The sequence below is a fragment of the Maniola hyperantus genome, chromosome 6 (genome assembly GCF_902806685.2).
Source record: "Maniola hyperantus chromosome 6, iAphHyp1.2, whole genome shotgun sequence".
Classification (NCBI taxonomy): Eukaryota; Metazoa; Arthropoda; class Insecta; order Lepidoptera; family Nymphalidae; genus Maniola; species Maniola hyperantus.
In genome coordinates this window covers 4,760,845-4,785,744 of record NC_048541.1, presented here as the reverse complement: position 1 = coordinate 4,785,744, position 24,900 = coordinate 4,760,845, and the positions used below count along the sequence as shown (strand labels likewise).

Here is a 24,900-nt window from a genome sequence, read left to right as displayed (position 1 = left end):
AGTCACAGAATTTCATCCCTATCAAACATAGGTCCTCGAATTTGAACTCTGGCTTTGTCTCGACGAGTAATTAGCAGGAAGGTGGTGTGCTTAGAGTAGTTCAGAGAGCTTACACAGCTTATAAGGTACTAGCTTATGCTCGCGACTTCGTCAGCGTGGACTACACAACTATTTCACCCCCAAGGGGTTGAATTTTCAAAAATCCTTTCTTAGCGGATGCCTACGTCATAATAGCTATCTGCATGCCAAATTTCAGCCCGATCCGTCCAGTAGTTTGAGCTGTGCTGTGCTACCAATTCCAGTTTTCCTCAAGACGATGAAGCCAGAATTAATCAAAGAAATTGCTTGGAACTGGTGGGTGAATTTTAGATCTTGAATCTTTCCAACTTGGTAAAGACATTATATTAATCGCTGCTGTTCTTGATCCATATATTTAAACTAAACATATAAAGTACCTACCTAACTGTGCCTTTATGAATATTATGTAGGTAGGTATCTACTTTGTGCCTACATAATATAAAAAGCTAGCCACATCAAAAATGTAGGTACCTAAGTAGACAAGCTAAGCTAATCTGTTTTGAAACCAATCTTAGATGAATATTCATATACTTACTTACGTGGAAAATCACGGCAACTGATTTGTGACTGCCTACACGTAGGGAAGTAGGTACCTAGCTATACAGTGTCCTATTTAAGATTATTGCAATCAGATATAACTGAATGTATTCAGATGGGCTCATTCTGTGTTCATACCTACAAGGAGAAGGATCTAGCTCACGCGTGCAAGGTTCATCATGTCGATTGTCGACCCACCGCCGCCGGCCCATTACTGAGCACGTATCTCTTCTCAGAATAAGAAATATTTATCCCAAAGTCGCTCGCCAAGTGCAGATTGACTCAAAGACATAACGCACCTTTGCCTTTGAGAACATTAAGTATTGAGAGTTCTCGGGCATGTAGCTTTCCTCACGATGTTTTCCTTCACCGTCAAAGCATGCACATGAAGTGACTAACACCGAAAAGTTAAAGGTCTAACCCCAGATCCCCGAATAGGTACACATACTTACATAACTTTTAGGATTTTTATCACAAAAAACTAAGGTGCCTTCGGGATAGGTAGAAGAAGAATTTTTTTGTCGATTATATAACTCCGTTAAATCTAAACCGTTTTCAGCAATTCTTTTTTCATCGGAAAAATTGTACCATCGCTAGTTTTATTCAAATTTAGCGAGATCTGATGAACATTATCGGAGATGGAAGACGGAATTCCTCAAAGGACAACATCAAATCACTCGCACATGCATCCATAGTCCGTACCACATATTTGTTCCTAGCTATGAAGTCTTTACCGCTATAGCCCCGCTAGCCATCATAAATTACATAATGATAGGAGTTGATGAAATTCATGAAAGTGACAAGTCATAGCTACTGGCTACGTAAACATTTGGGCATCGCACGGCTCTACGCACTATTATTATTGCCACGAAATAATAATCTGATTTTAGGATTCCGTACCTCAAAAGGAACCCTTATAGGATCATTTTGTTGTCTGTCTGTCCAGAAAATGTCAAGAAAATCTATAGTGTACTTCCCGTTGACCTAGAATCATGAAATTTGGCATTTAGGTATTGTAGCACAAGTAAAGAAAAAAATCCGAAAACCGTGAATTTGTGGTTACATCATTTACAAAGAATAGCATTTTTAACTTTCAAAATAAAATTACTATGCCAAGTGGGGTATTATACGAAAGGGCTTTACCTGCACATTCTAAAACAGATTTTTATTTATATTTATGCATAAGTAATAGTTTTTGATCTATCGTGCCGAAAAAAATACGGCTGTACTACGGGACCGTCGATGCGCGAGTCTGACTCGCACTTGGCCGGTTTTTTAGGGTTCCGTAGTAATTAAATAGCTGGTTTGGTAATGTAAGGTATGCATGCACTTCTCCTTTTTTTATATCGGTTGCATATGCACGTATTTAATTAGGTACATAAGTGTCTCTGTTAAATAATAATATGTATAACATCCATATCAATTCCACATAATACTTTATACCTAGGTAAGTATATCATGTAGAAGTGACCTTTGACAGGCTAATAGAGCGTTACCTATGTTGCTCTTATTTTAAATCCATAATGCCCCCCGGACGGACAGCTCGGGCTTGAGCCAATGCTGAACAAGCGAAATCGTTGATTGGGAGGAGCAACCAACCGTAGGTAGTGATTTACTTCCTCATATCAGTTTGATCGTGGTTTGACCAAATAAATGTCTAAAGACAGCTTAAAAATAATATTCTGACTTGTTTATGGGATTTTTGTTATAATTTGTTTTGATTGAGGGGGGTTAAGCAGAAGGAAATTGGGTTATTAGTTCGAGTTCCGTTTGCATTTTAGGTTGCATTTTCGTCAGTAACCATGGCAACTCGGTGTGTGTAGGCGGGAGGGTGGTGTTTTCAGGGTCTAGGTCACGCCCCAGTGCTGAAGGCGCAAGCGCGGGCCGCTGGATACCAGTCCAGCTCAAAAGTCCGTGGGAAGTAGTTGATGGAAAGCCAGATTATTTGTGATCCTGATCAAGTATGTGACACAATATATAGGCTGATAGTCAGAATACTAAAAAAAGTGTCTTAAGTGAGTGCTGTCCTCAAAATCTGTGATAAGTGTTGTTCATTTACCTCAATAGCGGTAGCGGCTATGAAGGTAAGCAAATAACATATATTATTTTACCTATATTTTCGTTTTCTAAAAATCTGTGTACTACTTACCTACATAATAAGAATTTATATCCCAACATTATTTATTTTAATTATTTTAATCTAATTTCCCTATAGTTATCTATTAAGCAATATTACCTATATTGTAAGTACCTAATAATATGGTATCTATACTTTTCAAACATGAAAATTTTTTATAAAAGCACATAGGTAACCCCACCTAGGTATATTTTTCAGAGAGTAACTTTACGATATAGTTTTAAAAATTAGTTTTATTTTGCTGCTAAATTAGCTAAGTAAGTAGGTCGGTGAGCAATTACGTAGGTGTCTAAATGAAAAATCCGTTTACAAAATAGCAAACACAAGCAAAAAGAAAATTCCAGAAAGGTCGGCATTCGCCAACGCATTGGCAGTTCCTCTGGCGCTGTAAATGTTTATGGGCGGTGGCAATCACTTAACATCGGGTGACCCAACCCACCAGCTCATTTGGTCGCTATTTTTATTTTATTTTTAAAACAAAGGGAAAAACAATAGAGTTCCTGTTCAAAATTAACTGTTTCCAAATATCTAAACTGCTGCCGCACCAAATGATCACCTTCTATCATCATCATCAACAACAACTGATAGACGTCCACTTCTGGACAAAGGTCTTTTGTAGGGACTTTCACACGCCACGGTCTTGCGCCACCTGCATCCAGCGACTCCCTGCCATTGACCCCATCGTCTATCGGTTCTGCGAACTATGGCCCATTGCCACTCAAACCCGAATTAGGTGCTGCATGCTTTCACCGGTATGATAGCTCTGGTAAGTACCAATAAATGGCTTTAGATGCTGTTGATCTTCGAGCAAGGTGGTGAAGATTTACCACTTCTGGTCCATGAAACTTCACCCCGCGCCGTAAGGTTGCCGACTTATTGGTATTTTACAGGATTTATTTCGGAGAGTGTACTCAAGCTTTTGAATCTTGTATCCTTCGCCTTTTTATTTCGCCTTGTATTCCACCGCACGACGCCAGGCATAGCAAGTTTTCAGCTCTATGCTGTCGACATCTTCATCTAAACACACGAAACGCTTTGTGTCATCATTCCTAAAACGCATAGCTAGGGTTTGGAACACTTTTTCAAGATCTGTGTGTCCTAACAATTATTATAATCTGGATATCTTTAAAACAAGAGCGAATATGCCGTAGTCTGATTGGAATCTTTTGTATAACTAACGTTACGGAAGATAAGTTGGTATACTTACATAATAATATGTCATAGCATAGATATCACGTTTTCCCGAAGTCAAAAGTTAGCTCCAAACTAAGTGATGAGCTTTATTACAAATAAAACTAAATTTCTAAAACTTCACTTAAAACTTGGTCAAGTGGGGATTGGAAGAATTCACAGACCTTTTTTTCATTTCATTTATTTACTTACTTTCATGTACATTAATTGATGGGGGGTGCTTAATTAAGCTACATATACATGAGACGCTGTCAGGGCATTTTAAATACAATTTGTAGGTACAATAATATTATAATAGTCAAATTTTAAAATACAATCAATATTAGAATTAAACCAAATCAACCAAATAAATTAACAGTGAACCCTTGAAAATATAATGGAGAACTTTCAGGCATGCAGGTTTCCTTAGGATATTTTCCTTCACCGTTATTAAAGCAAGGTGATATTTAATTTCAAGGTACATAGTTCCGAAATGGTAAAATAATCGGAATCGAACTCCCCGAATAGGAGGAGACGTCTTAGCCACCTAGGCTGTCACCGCTTTTACTAAGACTTGTTCTTAGTCGGAAAAGTTATAAGATTTTGGGTATATTCGCTGGTAGGTCCTACCAGTGAATCTTGAAAAAAGGAGATTTACCACAAGAGTCATTTTTCCATTCCTAAACTGGGAAATGCGTTTACGCATCCCCCCCCTCCTGGAAGCCAGCCAGCTAAACAGCCAGCCAACCAACTGGAAAGGTATGTGAGACTCGCCGCCCGAGAGGCAACCGGAATACCCACTAAAACCCAGCGGCGCTCCTGCGTGTCGCCTGGCGACTGGGGTCACGGGAACCCCAAAGCAATAAACCGCGATCCAGCCGGCGACGTCCGCCGAGGCTGGCCCTCCACCGGGGACCCACTCACGAGGTCACCCTACCGCACGTACGAAGCGCACCGACGAAGTGCGTGCGGAACCCAACGGGCGACAACTGCTGACCCCGCGCCACATCGCCCGCGTCCCATCCTCCGCTTCGTCCACTGTGCCCTCTGCTAGTCAGAGGGACACGCGGAGAAACTTCCCCCTGCCAGGTCATTAGCCATAGCCAACAATATCCCCGAAGATAGATTATTAACCAATACCGGAGTGCACCGGCCCGAATGCTGCTCTTTCCCTCGGATGCATCCAAGAGGACCAGCAGTATCCAGGCACACTGGGAGGTTAGGTACCTGGCTGGCACCCCAATGTGTCCCGTACCTACTTCAACTTGCTGGGCTAAGGGCATGGGAGCTTTTAGGTATCTAGATACTAATTACTTAGTATCTGCTGATTTATCTACTTAGAGTAAAATTATGTAAAAATCATGCTAGGTGTAGACTAAAGCAATAAATAAAGAAAAATATAAATTCTATTTTAAATTAAATTCTCTTCACTGCGCAGATATTTAATTACTTAGAATAGAATGTTTAATTTGTTATGCTCGTAATATTATATCAGTGTACGTGTAAGTGTACTGTAATATGAATGAGTATTATATTGAGCGATTACTGCGATTACAGAGCGATGTTTATTTTTGTTATAGATATAAACGTAGGTAAAATAGTTCACATAGTCAACTAATAAGTCTAGTCACCGTTAGACAAGGTCGATCCAGTGTTTCCTGCCAGAGCACAGTTTCAGTGGTTTTCGGCCACGTGCTGGCAGTCGTTCATTCATGTGTACGAGTCAATGAGCAGCGGGGCCGAGCAGTCGGCCTGCGATCGGCCGCGGGCACACCGTGCTGCCCTCGCGCCTCGCCTTCGCGAGTGTCAACTTTGAACTTTCGCTAATAATTACAGTTCACTCCAACCAGTTACGAACTCGCTACTTACGAAACCACACATTACCGAAACACCAGAGAGAACTATCGGTGCGTTATCTATTTATAACATTTTGACTCCACAACCTTGAATCCCTGCTTCATTCACTGTCATTTTCGATTCGGCTTATCGTCTCGCTAGTTAGTTATAAAATAATATTATACGATCTAAACTCGTGAGTGATTAACAAATCGTGAATTGGACGTCCATTAGATTTAGAATGGCCGCTATTTATTGTTTCAAACATACCAACATTTCAATCATGGTAAAAATTGCTAAGTTTACATTAGGTCTGTCAATTTTAAATATCTTCTGCTTCTATCTTGTTGATTCTTCTCGGTAGGAAAGGCATTCTGAACCAGCTGTGGTTCAGAATTTTTTGATGATTCAGAAGTGCTTGTAAAAGTTTATTTCAATAACAAATATTTCTTTAGTTTATAATTAGTAGATATTTTTGTTGAGCACTTTAATTTTTTATTGTTAATCAAAGCCCGTCAATATTATGTATGTGTGTTTGATAACATACATAACCCTCCTTAGGGCTTCGCCGCTGTCGGGTAAAAAGTTGGAACCGATGATCAGAAAAAGTAATAACACGGTCGCAATTGTAGATCCTTCTGTCTATATTTACTGTTATATACCAAGAAAAGACTATTGACAGGAAATTAAAGTTGTTAGTAGAGCCGCGGCGGACGACTAACAGTAGCCAGTCCCGTTGCTTGTTTGTGAAGTTGCGTCTCGCCGACACTGCCACTCGACGCCGGCACATAAGAACACTTACATCATTCGTAGGAAGCATACCTATCGCAATATGGCATCAGAACAAGCCCTCGTTGTGAGCCGAACAAAGCGCGTGCCAAATGCCACCAACAAAAAACCACTCCGGAATATGTCCGGAATACTATTTCATTGATAAGATAAACATTCACAAAGGTCTACCAGAAACTTAAGCGTGTTTTAAAAGAATTGTGTCCATTATTTACTTTAAAAGCCAATATGACAGGGCTTTTAGAAAATGACGGTTATCAACTTATCACTGTGGCGCCAGACGGTTTTTTCGAAGCATTTAAATTTTAAAATGTTGAAGTTAACATTGAAATATTTTATTTCGACATTATTTGAACGTGTGGTCGTATAATAAGCGGCTGACTCGATGAAATAGAATTGTCTAATTTTAGCCAGAGCAAACTAATACACATTACACACATGTATGTAGTTAGTGCCTACGACCAAACTGGGTATACAAGGTTTCGTGGAATTCAAATTCGCCGAAAGACTGTGGGCAGTCATAACTGAACGGACGAGTCTTGGACATCTGATTTATAAACATTTCAACCTCGAGTGATATATCTGTACTACAACTTATCACTTTTATTGCAACATCAATTCACAAAAAACTTTACATTTCAGATTTTTATTTATTACAAACACCGTTCTCGGTTTTTGCCTTTCATTCGTCGTTAAGTAGGTGAGTAGTATCTTGCTTATGAAGATAAGGGTAAAATTTAGTCTGATGGTCTGATTCGCCTCACGGAACTTTGAATTGTTATGTACTACCTAACTACTAACGTAATTTTTCTTTAATACTGCCCAAAAAGGAGCGTTTTGTTTTCAGGGTTCATGTACGTGAGGTTTTTGACTTCACCAGTCACCATACCCGCTAAATACCTGAACAGATTTAGAAGTGTGGGTATCGTAATAATCCTTATCTTTATCATCCCGAGTTACACTGGTTATTTTTTTAAGTCAATATGGCAGGGCAGTCGTCGTATTTTAATTTTTTTTATTATCTTCTACTATCTCTTGGTGCTAATTCGGTGAAAAGTTAGTTCTATTCTTTCCACAATACTTTATGCGAGTAAAAGTTACACTCATCACATTTACACAACACTCATCATCATTATGATGATGATCAACTAACTCATCGCCGCCGCCGGGCCTCTACTCAGTCTCTTCTAAGAATCAGAAAGGCTTAGTCCATAGTCTGCCACACTGGCCCGGTGTGGATTGCCAGACTTCACACACCTTTGAGTACAGTACTCTAAATCTCAGGCATTAAGAATTTCCTCACAATGTTTTCCTTCACCTTTAAAGCAAGTGATATTTAATCTGCCCATAAAAATTTCGAACTTTCGATCTCCTGAATATGAGTCGGGCATCTTAACTAATAGGCTAGCACGACTCCACTTCAGTTTAAATCTTCAGTAGAGACTTGTGTAGAACTGTATTGGCACTAATATCTTAAACAGAATATTATACACTTGGGTTGAATGGAATAAATATGAAGAATCCAGTAAGTTTGAAACGTGAGGCGACCGTTTGCATGATAGCGTGGGGCGCAGCGCGGGCGACGCGACCTCGCCAGATAAATCTATCAATGGAGCCGATAAGGGGACCGCGTGTCACGTAACCGCAGGAAGTGCCCCGACTCCGCCTGCGCCGCCGCGCCGCGCCACCGCACCGCGCGGACATCGGGACGACTCTCTCAAGTCTCAACTGACACGATAACACTTTTAAACTGTGAACTTGTAAAGTGTCCTTCCTACTTCAGCTAAAAAATCACCTTCGGTCAAACTTTCGTCTTTGGTCAAATGGGGCCGAAGTTTTGGCCGAAGCCGACGGTTTCTACCAAACGCCGAAACAGAATGAACTGTTACGATTACACAAGAATGATGCGCGAAGAATTAAATCGCTTAATTTTCCAACTACGTATCTACATTTACATACTACTGTACATATACTAGGTAACTACTACATTTGTGTGCATTGTCAAAGTTTACTATAGTCCTTAAAAAATAACTCCTCACTCACATTTAATTTCACACAGAAAGTTGAAATGGCGCGTGAGGAGTTAAATTTTATGCGTTATACTTTAGACTTTAGTCTAGTTTCACACGTCTAGTTAAGGAAAACTGAGACTGATTTTTATTGTTAAAGTACTTTTAAGTAAATAAATAATAGGCATTATAATTTATATCTAACAGATATTATTTCGAAGTATTATTATTAATTTATGACAAGTTTAACAAGACAACAGTGAAAATAAACTTTTAAAAGACAATGTGGCTAATTTCGTTGTACACAATCTCTAAACTAAACTAAAATGGAACGTCTAAATCGAATGCTATCCCTTTCATAATGTTGCTTGCGGAAAAGGATACCACTAGATTTAGACCTGTTAATTTAGTTTAGTTTAGAGATTGCGTGCAAGAGAATCGGCCCCATTATTTTATTAACTTTTAGGGCAACCTTGAACTGATTTCTTAGGGATATTAAACCTTCGGTTTTAGCTTTGGCCGAAGGTTCTGGCGATAGCAGATTAATCGGCTTCGGCTCCGGCCAGAAATCGACTTAAGCTTCAGTCGGACACTAAAATCTAGTCATACGTAGTGCCTCGTCATTTGATAACTCCATCAGGTTGGTTAACTTGAAAACTTAGTCAAGACCATGATACTTTGAATGGACCGCAGATCCTTGAATTCATTGATTACTTAATTAGTCTTATAAAAGACTAATTAAGTAATCAATGAATTCAAGGATTCATAATAATATAACAATTTTTCGAAACAGAAAAAGTTTAGACTAACAAGAAGTTTGGAGATTAATTACAACTATCTCCAGACTTCTTGTTGGTCTAAACTTTTTGGCTGATTTCACCTATTTTACATTTAGATTTTAAGATTTCCTTAATGTGAATTTTACCATTTTCATAAGGAAATGGTAAAATCTACCAAGCTAGGACCTAGGACATCAAACCTACATTAAACGCTCCCTAATCTCTAAAATTTTGTTAAATAAAAATAAAAAGTGTTTCGTGATGTTTCTAAGTATTTTCACTGGTATATTTGAACTTTTCAAGTACTTAAGTATATTTTTAAGAAAAATAACGTATGAAAAATAACTAAATATCTAGACCATTTAAGAGAAAGACTATAAACGGGAGATATTGTAACTATTACTTCTAGATATAATAGCCTCAATCGCAATGTTACACAATTATGTAATTAAGATTCGCACCGAGTAGTTAAACAGCGCCTATGGCATACTTCGACCTGAATTGCAAATTTTATCATAGCATGTGCTAGATTAGCCTCAGAAGTATAGAGACAATAGAGTCAGGAATCACCTACTGAGAGCCTAAACCTTAATTCGTTATCAATAAGCTAGGGCGTGGTTGAAGGTAGAAAACAAAATAAAAGATTGTATAAGGAAATAAACTGTTTTATTCAGGGAAAAATCCCTCCATATCAAAGTTTATCTTTACCATTACTTATTGCTTTATCATTAAATAATTTATTATTTCCTTTAAGAAAAATCTACCGCCAGTTCGAAAAAGCATATCTACCGAGAGAAAGAACTGGCAAGAAAAAACTCGGCGGTGTCTATCCACAATTATTGAAAAATAGATACAACTATGGTATTACCATAACATATCCAACCCACATCGGGTATAAGCATAAACTATTACAAAGGAATACCAGTTGAATAACAAATTACACATTAAACAACATCCATAGTATAACAATAGAAATATAAAATCAACAATATTCGTACCTGTAGGTATGTCACAGCTTCTTATTAAAAATAGGAAAATTAATGATGTCTACCGTCAAAGCAGAGCCATTTATAGCCCTTTGGCTACCCTTTCCATAAGTATAATGATACCATATAAAACTCAAATTCAATAGAGTCGACAATAGAGATTAAACTTTAGTTTTAAATTTATACACTTCAAAATTCCACATTATACTCTATTTAAATCTACAATTACTTTACTTCTAAAATATAATAAAATCAATTTCACCATGTAAGACCTTTGGATTAGCTGCTATATATTATCTGTTACGTCTGTAGTATTTTGTCTATCATTTTGACGTGCCTCTGTTTACAAATAAAATGTCAATGGTTTAGAATTAATTCTTAAGCAAAATCTAAAGAGTTTAGTAGCAATTTCAAGAAATAAATAGCAACTCTAACCATTTATCTTATACATGCGCACAGCGATCGTTCTAGATTTCCGTGCTGCAAAATGACTGTTTTACGTTTTACGGTCATTTAGTTTTCCAATTCTCCCGCCGGTTACGGTAATTTTGTGACAGATTTTTCTGACACATCGCATCCCATTGGATTTGATTCAGCAACTTATATTATTCAAATAAGCACTTACTTCATTGTTTCAGGTTTTTCTGTTTTAAAACCCTTTAATCTTTTTTCATGCGTTTACGCATGTTTCTCATTAGGAAATTCATCAGATGGTATATTAAGCTATTTTGTCGTTAGCACCAATCACTAATAATATTAATATCTGCTTGTCTTTTGACTGAGCACAATACATAATACATCACTGAAAGAAATTTTTTTTTGTTTTTCTCCTTCCAAAATGATTCCTTTAAAAAGTGAGAACTTTTCCTTTACCGATTACGTACATAATCGGTTAAATTGCGTGATTCCTACCAAGAAGAAAATTAGAAAGAAACGTCAGACTCTGTGACTCAAAATTGCTCTAAGCAGGCTCTGTTTTTCCGGTAAAATAAGTCTATATTCTTAGCTGTAATTTGTACCTTTATTGAAAGAACCTAACCCTTTACAGTATGCTTATTGTTTGTATGCGCAGCGCCAGTCGAATTATTTATTTGTGCTAGTGTTTCTAGCTATCAGAGGCGGAAACCCTAGTTTGGCATCAGACCAATGTGACGCATCGCATAAATGTTTACGCTATTATATGCAAATACAGATGTACGTACGGTGCGATAATTTCAATGTACGCATACCTTTTGCTTTGATAAATTATTCTGAAAAGTTATAATATTTTACCTTTACGTCCCGGGGTTTTAACCTCAAAATCATAAGCCATGGTAAATGAATATGGTTGATAAATAATCATTGACTATCAAGTTTATAAAATATTAAAAGCATATTACACAATTGAAGATTATCTAAATGATAAAAGAGCGTGGATTTGACCTGCAGCTCGTTCCGGCAACGCACAAGACTGCAAATACTATTTTATACATGGCATAATCTTGTACCTATATCAAATATTTGAAAAGAGCAACCGCCGAGTTTCTTGCTGGTTCTTCTCGGTAGGAAAGGCATTCCGAACCAGTGGTAGATGCATCCGACTATTCGTAAGTACCTACTTGTAAAAGTTTATTCGAATAAAAAAGATTTTTATTTATTTATTTATAAAACGATCTGTTCGTAATTTGGTAAAATAACCGCGTTAAAAAAACTGGTTAGATCTATTAGAATTAAGTAGATTAGATTGAGGTAGTCCGAAATCATCGGATTTTTCAGGCAACTATCTCGATTTTCTTCAATCTATCAAAGTTTGTAAGGATAAAATAAGTTTCTCCTAATGTTTTAGGGTTCCTTAGTATAACAAGGAACCCTTACAGTTTTATGCAGCTCATCTGTTCGTCGGTTTGTCCTTCTGTTCGTCTGTCCGTGAGTGTTACAGCCATTTTAAAAAGAACTGTAAAGTTGAAATGTAGCACAGTTATTAAAACGTAATGGAAACATGTTACCGCGACAGAAAGGCATACTGAAGTGTTGATAAATATAGACCAACACGAAAAGTGAGAGTCGAAAAAAATGTGCTTACCTTCGTGAGTGACACCGTGTTAAATTCTTACGTATTTTAAAATCATTAGAATTTATAAGGTTGAGACCTTTTTAGAAAAATATAATGCCGTTGGAGAAATAATGACCACCAAAGTTTTTAGCAACTATCGTGGCTACGGAACCCTATCTTGCGCATGTACTTACACGCACTTGACCAGATTTTAGGGTTCCGTACCTCAAAATGGAAAAAGAAACCCTTATAAGATCACTTTGTTGTCTGTCTGTCTGTCTGTCCGTCTCTCCGTCGTGCCTGTCAAAAAAACCTATAGGGTACTTTCCGTTGACCTAGTATCATGAAATTTGGTAGGTAGGTAGGTCTTATAGCACAAGTAAAGGAATAAATCCAAAAATTGTGAATCCGTGAAATCACATCACAAAAAAGAATTGAAATATTATGTTCATGAACAAATAAATAGCTGTTTTTGATTTATCGTGCAAAATGTCAGAAAAATACGACTGTAGTACGGAACCCTCGGAGCGCAAGTCTGACTCGCACTTGGCCGGTTTTCAAAATAAATAGTTAAATAATGATATCAGCCTTTTAGCACTAGGATCTAGATGTTTTTACTACTTAGGTGCCTCTTACATTAGGGTAGGACCTTGCTTAGACCATTACATACGCGTTTGGTAAGAGGTAAATTGTGTTCTTCGTGACACTCATGCTAACACCAAAATTGAATTGCAGCGTAGGTTGCATAACCTACTTATGGCGGCTGACGAGGCGCCAGAAATACCCAAGCAAATCGTTATACTCCATTTGAGAAACCTTCGATAAGGATACTAATAAAAGACTATTAAACATTTGGTTTTTAGTAGGCATATTTACACAGGGAATATCTTTGTCGGGATTGGATGGTGCATTCAAACTTTCAAAGTATCACTATACAACGCCACCGCCACATAATGTCCACGATGTTCCATTTTTGAACATCCGCAGGAGATCAGAAAAATAGATTGTAGCTCTTATGTAAGTAGGTAGGTACCTATATTATTTACTTAGTTGTTAGAAAAATTGTGATGCAGAAAATTGGACGGCCGAATTGATTGTGATACAATCAATGTCCGCAAACTTTTTCAACGACGTCCTATCTACCTACATGTAACTCTCATAACAAATGGTAGTGTGTAACAGACCACTTAGAAAAGCGGCAAAAGCTTAGTGGTTAAGACGGCTTCGGGAGATCCGAGGTTCGATCCCGGACACGCAACTCTAACTTTTCGGAGTTATGTGCATTCTAAGCAATTAAGTACTCGTATCACTTGCTTTAACGGTGAAGAAAAACATCTGTCTTGGCCAGCAAACACTTCGTATTCTGAGAGGAGACCCGTGGTCAGTATTAAATCAGCGATGGGTGGATAATGATGATGATGACTTAGAAAAACGTATATTTTTTACACTAATTTTATACATATATCCAGTGATGTATTTAATTAGCTATGTCCAGTTCTTTAAAATATTGTGGTGACTTTATTTATGACCATTAATTAGGTAAGCGGTAGGCGTCAGAGGTGAACAAGTGAAGGACATCGCATACCTTTTATCGAAAATGCTCCATTAACATAAAGAATCGAATATTAATCCCTTATTAATGCCCACGATTTAATGTAAGTTTGCAGTGATTGTATGAACAGCTGTCTCATTAATTAATTATTGTCATATTCAGAATTTTATTTTAGAATTACTTATTGTTATTATTATATTTAGGCATTTTTTTTGCTCGCCAAGCCAAATCTGCATTAGGACTCTAATATTATGATAGGTAGGTTGCAACTTGTAAGGAAGCTACGAAGACGATAGGTATCTTTTTTAATTCACACGCCGCCATCGCCGGACCAAAACCACCTAACCTGCCTTTTACTAGAATATATTTTGCCTAGAAATGCCTTATTACTTACTGTCTTTTATTTTGTACCTAATACGCGATAATTTAGAATAAGTAGTCAGGAAACACGAAAGGGTGTCCTAAGTTATGGAATGAACTAACGTTTACAATTTCAATTATTTAGACTTAGGGATGAAAACCCATCCAGTATCTTGAATGCGGCGGGTAAATTGTGACCTATTCTTACTAACAGTAAATTGTTATAAATAGTACGTATTTCGTAGTACCTGGAGGCTGTAGGCTACCTACTCGCTTAACCTCAAAGCCTATCAAAATGTCCCACGTAAATGCCTGTAGCGGCTTTCGCATCCAATAAGGTGTACGCCATATCGAACAGTTGCATAATGCTCCGCTTTCCAGCATCCCACGTGGGCCCGTGGGCTCACGATTTGGTACCACCAGCCTCCAAAGCGTCCGCTTGCGAAATGCGTAGCGTAGGCGAGGACTGGGAAGCTTATGCGGTATTTCAATCGATTAAGATCAAAATACATTATCAATGTTTGGATTAATTGTGGAACCAACTCCCTTCGGTGGTTATTCCACTAACTGTGATATCTACAGCGATTTTAATCACATACTTATGTAAATAAGTGGTGGAAAACCGATTTCTCGTTTGATGTCATCTGTCCATCTAAGAGAGGCTGCAACATCCAACGCTGCGCTTTTCGCAGGTAGGTAATCTGTTCATCCGCTAGACAAGTTAATCCTCGCAATAGTGAACCAAGAATCCAGTTCTACTTACATTGAATTTTTTGCGCAAAACATCGTGGTCCCTAGTGGTAATTAAATGTCGGTAAATCCCTTTACTCTTGTAAGAAACACGGTTAAGTTTTATTGATATTGCAAATAATCAGCAAATTGAACAGCCACATCCGCTTGTGCAAGCATACTCTGTAGGAGGCAGATTTCTGTGCCTAGAACACGTTTAGTTCGCTAAGTGTGGGACCGGCATTGCCTGGTTTGCCCGCCTGCGCTGCGCCCCCGCTTCTCATATTATTATATCTCATGTTATTTTAGTATTCCTAATTAGGTATGTAGATACATATGCAATAAGACCAAATAATAATAATTTAAACCATGTACCCCCACTAGCACCGAATTCATGGTAGGTACCTACTTTAGGAGCCATCAAGATTATTGATGTTTGGGGGGGAGCCCTCAATCTGATATTGTACCTACGTAATTTAAACTACTCGATAAATCTATCCTTGGGCTCCTTGCCAAAGGAAATCTTTTTTTCTTCTGGAAATCTTATTTGAAAATAGCACCATAAAGATTATTTTTTCAAAACAATTATGGCAAGAGTGACTCGAGATGATAATAAAAGGATTCTAAAGATACCCCATAAAACATCCAAATCTGTTCAGAGATTTAGAAGTTATGATGGAGCAAAGCAAACTCACATACATGATACATTATACATATCATACATCATCTTTGAACTCTGAAAACATTACTCCTTTTTAGCAGTCGTGTAAAAATAAAACATGCCAACAGTTACCTCATCTTTAAAGAATACTGAAGCCTTAAAGCCAATGGAAAGGTCTGGGTTTGAGGTCGGTTCCAATATTTGGTGTGTCAGGCGCAGGGTCGTCGACCGCACTCTTCGGTGTTGTGCGTGCTATTTCCAGGCGCGAGCGCGCCGAGCGCGACCGATCCCGCCCGAACGACGCGCACGCGTAAACAGACATGGCCGAACTGTCATTCACTAATTCATTCATGATCATTGTATTTGACAAATTGACTCAAACTCATTACCCGCCAGAAATAGCCGCAACTTTGCCGCGTGATTCTTATTTTCATACCTAGCTACTAATTGCTTACTTACAATCATACTTTGAAATGGGATTCCAACATCAATGAGCGTTCCTCAATATGCTAGAGTCGCCTACCTACGCATTGAGTTTACCAGAGAGGTGCCATTTAAATACTAGAGGCTGAGGTTCCTGCCACCTACCTATAACCTGAATAATAACTTTCAAAGCAAGAGGGCATCTTCTGATTTATGTCAAGGGCAAGCCTATCTTGCAATAAAAATTTAACAACATAAAGTTTATATTTTCATATTGTAGTATATATTTATATTTATGAACTCAGTTTCTCCTCTTTCATTTGAAATCCCACTGGATACAATAGCAAAATTTTTTTTTGGAGAATTCCACTTTATTTGATGTTACATCCATCAGGTCAATTTTTTGTATAAAATGTAGCCTATGTCATCCGGACCATAACATAGAATCAATTATTGACACCTCATTCATCAAAATCGGCCCAGTCAGTAGTTTAGGCGCTAAGAAGGAACACACAGAATCTGATACAAAATGTGGATATAAACATACAAACATACATGCATAGACTACTAAAATCATAACCCTTCCTGGCTTTGCCTTAGTCATTAGTCGCTTAAAAAAATGTAGGTAGGTATGAGGTCTGCAGCTGCTTTATTAAGGCTAAGATCTATAGAGCGCACTTTGACTTTGCTCAGACTTAAGATTGAATTAAAACAAGACAGATTTATATGAGAAATATGTACATCTGTCTCGTTTTCACTGTCTTAAGTCTAAGTAAAGTCAGAGTGCGCTCTATAGATTTCACCCTAAATGTCTTTGCTGTTGCTCCGTCTAATCAATGCCCAAAAAATTAAAAAGTCTTCTATTTAGAGTAGGTAAGCAAGAAAGTGCTCAATTAATGATGATTAATGATAATACCTAGTAACATAGATAAGTATTGCCGCTTAGATAGTTTTGTCATAGACAGGTCTATTTATGAGGACAAACCCTATAAATAGAACACAGTTGTAGGTACCTATTTAGATTTAATAGGCACCCGCTACCTACTCAAGAGTCTAGAATAGACTGCGCTGACCGCGCTGATATGGTTTATTGTGTTCTAAATTTAAAATAAGTACAGCTCTATCTGCCTATAGACGATTTTTAGGGTTCCGTACCTCAAAAGGAAAAAGCGGAACCCTTATAGGATCACTTTGTTGTCTGCCTGTCTGTCTGTCTGTCAAGAAACCTACAGGGTACTTCCCGTTGACCTAGAATCATGAAATTTGGCAGGTAGGGAGGTCTTATGGCTGACATTTGAGTAAAAATCTGAAAACCGTGAATTTAGGGTTAGATCACACACAAAAAAAATTGTGGTCATGAACTAATGATTAGTATTTTCAACTTTCGAAGTGAGTGACTATATCAAGTGGGGTATCATATGAATGGTTTTCACCTGTACATTCTAAAACAGATTTTTATTTATTTTTATGCATCATAGTTTTTGGATTATCGTGCAAAATGTCGAAAAAATACGACTGTGGTACGGAACCCTCATTGCGCGAGCCTGACTCGCACTTGGCCGGTTTTTTTAATTAAACAACACGTTTTGACATTATCTAATATCAAATCGTAAAATAATGATACCATATTTGGTACAAGTTGTATCGAACGCTAAACTAGTATCGCGATATTTGGGACATATTATTGTCACATGTGAATTGTGAAGGTAGGTAGGTATGCATTGTTCTAGCTCCATAGACTTTTTAGGGCTGCGAAAAATATATTTATACTAGCTTATGCTCGCAACTTAGTCTGCGTGGACTACACAAATTTCAAACCCTATTTTACCCCCTTAGAGGTTGAATTTTCAAAAATGATGCATCATCTAGTAAGGATTTTTTTCTTACACGAAGGATTTTTTCTTACGATTCAGTTTACATACGAATTTTTTAATGAGTTATGGGACAAATTAGGGGATTTCTTATTTCATACCAAGATTATATTATTAAACTTAAAACTTCTCAAAGACAAACCTTATACAATCGTATTTTTAACCGACTTCAAAAGAGGAGGAGGTTCTCAATTCGTCGGAATCTTTTTTAAAAAGAGAAAAATTCGTACGTTACTGATGTGACACGCATTTACGCGTGGCTGCAAAAACTACCTACATAATAGGTAATTACTTCCGCTGTATTATTGTTTTTTTTTTAAATTAAACTATAGGTACCTACCTACCTACTTAATCGATATATTTCGAGTGCCAGCCCTAAGCGTGCTCGACGATATGGTACATCTGTAGAACATATTTAAGCGTGCCTTTTGTTAAACCCTGTTCATGTGGCCCGCGGGGCCGCAATGCGCTTGTTCTTCGCTTTACTGACGGTTGTTTAGGGTTCCGTATCCCAATCATGCCAACGGGACCCTATTACTAAGCCTCTGCTATCCGTCCGTCCGTTCGCCTGTTTGTCTGTCAGTCTATCTCGTGAACCGTAATAAGTAGAGAGGTAAAATTTTCACAGAATATGTATTTCTATATTCCCGCTATAACAACAAATACCTACTTATCGAAATGGCCGCCATGAAAATTAAAAAATAATTAACGTGTTATTTCTTGTACGGAACCCTTTATGTGCGATACCGACTCGCACTTTTCCGTTTAAAAAGCATTCATGCCTATTCGAGTATCCGGTCACTAAAATAAGCCTTCCTACACGCCTACGAAGAATGAGCGGATATTGTTTCATTTAGTGACGTCGTAGAGGAAGTCAGGAGCTCATTTTGAATTGTTTATTTTCTAATGATCAAGGTAACTAGGTACCTGCCTTGCGGCGCGACCTTAATCTAAGCATGTAATAGTTTCTGGTCTGGTCTGGTGGGAGATCTCAGTCAAGTTAATTATAAGAAATTAAAAAGTCCTATGTAGTAAATTACACAGCCGTGCATACAAGTTAACTCGACACAGTTCCTTTGTAACTACAATAAGTAGTAGAGTACATACTCCGGTGTCAAGCTTAGTGTCAAGCACGTGTGTTGAAGAGTTGCCAACTCGCATACGCTTCCTGTTTACCGCGGGCCGTGCGAGTCCTGACTCCTGCCCATCTGTGCTTGATAGCACTTTTTTTTAATCTTTATTTACATAGATAATTCGCTTATATAATTCGCTTGGCGAATTTTTCAAATTCAAATTTTAAATAAGTACCTAAGTATATCTTTTACCCGAATAAATTTTGTTTAAGTTATTAAAATTATGACATATTAATTTTTGACAGGCACTTAACTGCTACAAGTAATTTGAAAATCCAAAAGCAAATGGACATGCCAGACTTTCATTATTTTATAACAGCTGAAAGTTTCTCTGTGTAATGTCTTCAACATAGAGAAGAACGATCAGCGACTATGAAGTTTGGATCATGGTGCCTTTGGAAGATAACAGGTCTGTCTGTTTGTCCTTACTACTTATCTTCAAAACAGCTGAAGCGACTTTGACGTGCCTTTTACAGGCAACGAGTTAACTGTGCTAACTTTTATCCCGGAAAAATAAAAGGCGGATCGGTTCTACTTATAGAACTATAAGTAGTAGGACTTATTGAAAACCTAAATCGCGGCCGAAAGTTAGTAAACAATAAATGGGTACTTACTGGGTAGTGGGTACTGGATATCTAGTACCTCTCTAGGCGATACCCACTCCCTAACAAAGTAGCATTTTAGATAGGTAGGTATTATGTAAATAAGTATCCTGTTATCAGATCATAAAAATCTTTGGCTCGTCCTCAAAGTGTCCCCAGTAACTTATTTGACATTGCCCAACTCTCGTGTACGCCAATATTTAATAGAACTGGGAAAGGAAGAGTCCTTCTTCCACATGGAGGGTTCCGCATGCAATATTAGTAAGATATTCATTATTATGATTATTAGTAAGTAAGTAGGTAATTATATATTTAGGTACCAAATGAGACACTGAGGCATTCTGCTTGACAATTTAAATTTAAAACTAATAGAGGAAGTAGAGACTTTTTTTTATTTATTTTTTAAATTCAGATACAAGTTAGCCCTTGACTGCAATCTCACTTGGTGGTATGTGATGATGCAGTCTTTGATGGAAGCGGGCTAACCTGGAAGGGGTATGGCAGTTTTTATTAAACCCTGGCCCTTTGGTTTACGTAGATTTCACGTGGATAATCTTTCATTGTCATACCTACCTGGGTGTCTTATAGAGTAGATAAATAGGTGGTAAGTAAGTATAATTATGGTCGTTTTTGGAATTTTTAATTTCGTTAACTTCGCCAAGTAACTCTAAACCGTTTTTTTGTAAAGTTACCGTTTACTTATAGTAGATATTAAGAGTTCCGCGTAAAGATGGCCTTGGTGTGTGTTGACTTAATATTTTTTGTCGCTTCAATACAGATAACGCATTGTGTCGCCTTATCAAGGAACGAATTCGACGCGCTTTATGGATAGAGTTACTGCGAATTATTCAGAAATAATATGTTGGGATAATATTTGAAAATTCGATAAGTAAAACAAACTATATACTAGGTAGGTACTATAAATCAGACCTCGGGTAAAGAAGAGAAACAAAATCTTAAATTACCAAATGAAAGTGCCTCAAAAGGAAAAACGGAACCCTTGCAGGATCACTTTGTTGTCTGTCTGTCTGTCGGTCTGTCAAGAAAACTTCCCGTTGACCTAGAACTCCTAGGGTTCCGTACCTCAAAAGGAAAAAGGAAGGGTTCCTTTTTCCTTTTGAGGTACGGAACCCTAAAAAAGCTCAGCTTAAATAAAAAGTCAGATTCATAAAAGCTTTTTTACTGCATTATATTTAATTCTATGTTTCACTATAACAAGTTTAAGTTTGATACAAGTTCAATTAATAATGATTTATACGGGAGCTTAATAAGAATGGTCTTAAGGTTCGGTCCAAATAGAGAACACATGTGCTATGTCGCTAGAATCCGGGATAGGCTTAGCGGGGGACGCAATTATGATGATTAAAGCAAACTGGTTCCGTCGTACTGCGGCGCTATTCTGTAACCGCACAGCCTCGTTTTCAGCACAGGCTTACACTGAGGTTGCAGCTACGAAATCAACGTATCGTATTCGAAGCTCTTTGCGTATAGTTTTAAAGTAAAAAAAGGTAACACTGGAGTGGAGTTACTTTTTTATTTTACAATCGCAAGGTTCGATTTTCGTTTGCGTAAGTTCAGGGAAACGTTGAAAAAACTATAGTACATAAAATACTTTTATTATAAGGCAGGTACGTAACTGAGCAACGTAACATAGCAAGCAAGTAAAATATTCTTTTTAAAACATCATTAAGTACATTTTATTTCTCAGGTTTTTCGGACACTAGATCAAAGCTAACAATAGGCATTATGTAACTTTGTGAAGGACCTATTGGAACATCGATCACGATGTATTGGAATCAATAATTAGTTTAAATTCAGACATATAAATAAGTAGACCTATAACTAAAACTAGGGTAAATATGCGAGTATGTTTTAAGGCGAGTCACCGAGGCTAAGCAGAAAAAACTGTTTCCTAGATCAAATGTTTTAGGTATTTACTATTAAATAATGGCCTTGCTAAAAATATACAATATACCTAAAGACATTGTCTAAAGAATGTGCTACTTTGATACACAATAGGAAGTACTTCACTCGATCAAATAAAATCTTGAAATAAGCCTAAATAAAAGTCTGAAACGAATTATTTAATACAAAAATTTCTGACTTGGCTAATAATTTTTATATGGAAATATTTGTCTTTAAGTACTACAGAGAACCTGCTAAATTTTGGTTTTCAACAGGACTTCTATAGATTTATTAAATTCAAATTTACGTTTGAAACACAGAATTTGAACGTTGCCAAGCGGTTTACTTCAAAGCCGCGCTACCTGCCTCGGTGGCTCGCCTTAACGAATTAACGACGAATGCTGGCTTTTAGAGAATAGCATCGTTGCCGTTGACTAAGCGATTGGTCTTGTGCCCACAGTCAGGAGCTTTGCTAACGTAGTTAATGTTATTTAAATATCGCCTAAAGAAGAGTTTTATGTTGTTTTAAAGTGTTTCTTTTAGTTTAGTAGTTATTTAGCATTAAAAACTTCGTCGATTGAAACTAAATTTTCGCATTTTAAAATCAAAATGATGTGTTACTCATTGCTCTTAGAGTTTAGTGGTAGCTATATATAGCTTGCTCGAATTTCACGCGAACAACTCGAACGCTGTATATGGCCGATGTACATTATTTTCTGCCGCGTACTGTACGATGTGTTACCCTAGGTGCATCCACCTATTAGAGTGGGGCTAGGGTTGCCAGGCGTCCGGATAAAGCCGGTCATAGGTAGGCTTTTTTATTGCGTGTCCGGCCAAAATAAACGGTGTCCGGCTTTTGTCACTTTTTACATTTTGCAAACGAGCGTGGCCGAGCGCAGGCGAGTCGACTGCAGTCGGTCGCTCCCGCAGGGCCGCATTGCCGCCCGCCCTATTAATACGAAAATCCTCAATATGTCCGGCCTTTCTACCAAATGTCCGGCCAAACTGGCTGGTCTGACCGGCTATTAGGTTTGGCGACCTGGCAACCCTAAGTGGGGCAGTAGCACAGTGGCGTGCAGGTCATAGAGGCATAAAAGCACTGCTTACCTAGTTGAAATGGCTTAGTGCTCATTTTTCACGATGAGTTAGCTAACTAATGCTTACCCTAGGTTCAAATCCTGTGCACGCCACTGGTAGCAGATCATGTGCATCAAAGTCTCTGCGGACTGCCGTACCATGGCGTACCATTAGTGACACTAGCCAAGACGCTTAACGAGTTATTCGGGGGAACGGCACGGCCTCAAAAAGCGATAGCTAATAAATTAATTAGCTACACAAAATCACAGATTAGTTCTGAAGTCGCCTCCACGCTGTCGTTGCAGCCGGCGCCACGCTATTTTTATACCCTTTGAAAACGCCGCCCCTTATGTTTTCACTCAGTTTACTTGATTCCCCCGGCTTTTTGTGATAATAATTACGTGGGTAAATAACAAATATTTACATTACATTACATAACAACTTTGACTAGCGCTCGCTAGAAAATCAGTAACTCAGAGCCTCAATAGCTCAACGGTTAAAGGTGCGGACTGAATCCGAAAGGTCGCCGGTTCAAACCCCACCCGTTGCACTATTGTCGTACCTACTCCTAGTTAGTTGGAGAGAAAAGGGGAATCTTAGTCTTCATACTAGACATTATTCTTTAAAAAAAAAGTGATTTCAAAAAGTCTCTGTAAAAAGTAGGTGATGTAAAAAGTTATTAATAAACAATAAGTAATTGAATATATTTTTTTCACTTGCCTTCATAGCCCGCGTAGATAGATACCTACTACTGGACAAAGGTCTCCTCTTAGAATAAGAAGGGTTTAGGTTAGTCTACTACGCTGGCTAAATACGAATTGGCAGACTATAGACAGATTTGAGAACATTATGGAGAACTCTCAGATTTTCTCCTGCCTAACGCCGAAAAGTCAGATGTCGGGATCGAATCCTCGACCTCCAGAATAGGAGGCGGACGTCTTAACCGTTAGTCTATCACGGCTATATTAGGTATACAGATATACTTAATAAATAATATGTAAAATTGTATCGTAGGTTATAAATGGATGACGAGATGCCAGCCAAAACTATTTGAATTTCCGTGTATTTTTCTGAGAAGAGCTCTCTCTTCAAAAATAACGTTCAATTACACAAGATTATATGAGATTATACCTATGGCTTTCAAGTGCTTACTGTTTATTTGCTTATTTCAAGTTTCAACAACTTGATATTTTCAAAAATATCAAGTTCGAACGGAATATAAAATAGGTACCTAGGCATAATATGTTTACTTAGCAATCCAAAGATTTCCGGTTTCTATTTTATAGCGATCGTTATCAGTATTCTTACACAGATGCCATGTAGATACGATTTTACATGTTTAAGAATAAACTTGAAACGTTAACATTTTAAAATTTCTATATCGGGCAAATTGGTAGGTATATTTCCACTTTGGTCACATCGGTCCTATAGACTTCTCAATTCAATAATCAAAGTGAATTAAAAGAAATGTGGAACCAAATTACGGTATAATAACATTATAAATTGAAAAATTAAAAAGAGCAACCGCCGAGTTTCTTGCTGTTTCTTCTCGGTAGGAACGCCATTCCGAACCAGTGGTAAATTAAAACTACCTGACTATTCATAAGTACTTGTAAAAAGTTTTCATGAATAAAAAAACATTCTATTCTATTCTATTCTCAAAAAAGTTAGTTCGGAATTATATCACTTGAAGATTACTTATTCATCAATCCTGGTAATGCGTAAGCACAAGATTCAGTCGCTTCCGGTCGCATCGAAGAAATGCATTAGACAGAGTAAGCCATTGACTGATGATGCAGTGCGGGCTAACTTGAAAAAGTATGGAGTTTAATTATACCTACTTACGCATATTATTCCTAATCGGTTCCTACAGGGTGTAACCAGAACGCTAGCAATAACTTAGCGTTATTGTTATACTATCTAAACACAATCCAATACCAATAATCATTTGCCTCATTTGTAGTTTTAGTGATTTAGTATTTTTCAAACCCGCAATGTATAGCGTGCAAAACTCGGGTCAATGCTCCCGCCTACGACGCGACGCGGCGTTGACTCCAAGTGACCCACTTCCTTACGCAACTTTTGTTGACTTCTATTTCTTCTTATATTATTTTCGCGTTTTTTTGTGGTATCATAGCAGTAATCATCAGTACTATCACATGTCTTCGTTTTTGCCAGCGTTCTGGTTACGTGGTAATGGCATGTATGTGGCATCGTACTGGAACGCTAAACTG

General features: G+C 37.7%; 1 protein-coding gene across 2 annotated transcripts in view; it reads left to right on the top strand.

Moving 5' to 3' along the window:
• The first annotated feature begins 2,535 nt into the window (after window positions 1-2,535).
• LOC117983105 (protein sprouty-like) overlaps window positions 2,536-24,900 on the top strand; it is a 56,758-nt gene continuing 34,393 nt past the window's right edge. Inside the window, exon 1 of one of the 2 annotated variants that reach the window (XM_069499328.1) lies at window positions 2,536-2,699. The gene's annotated coding sequence lies outside the window, so the exon portion shown is untranslated. Of the gene's footprint in view, window positions 2,700-5,634; window positions 5,830-24,900 lie in introns of those variants that run through there. The other variant, XM_069499327.1, reaches the window with a different exon arrangement.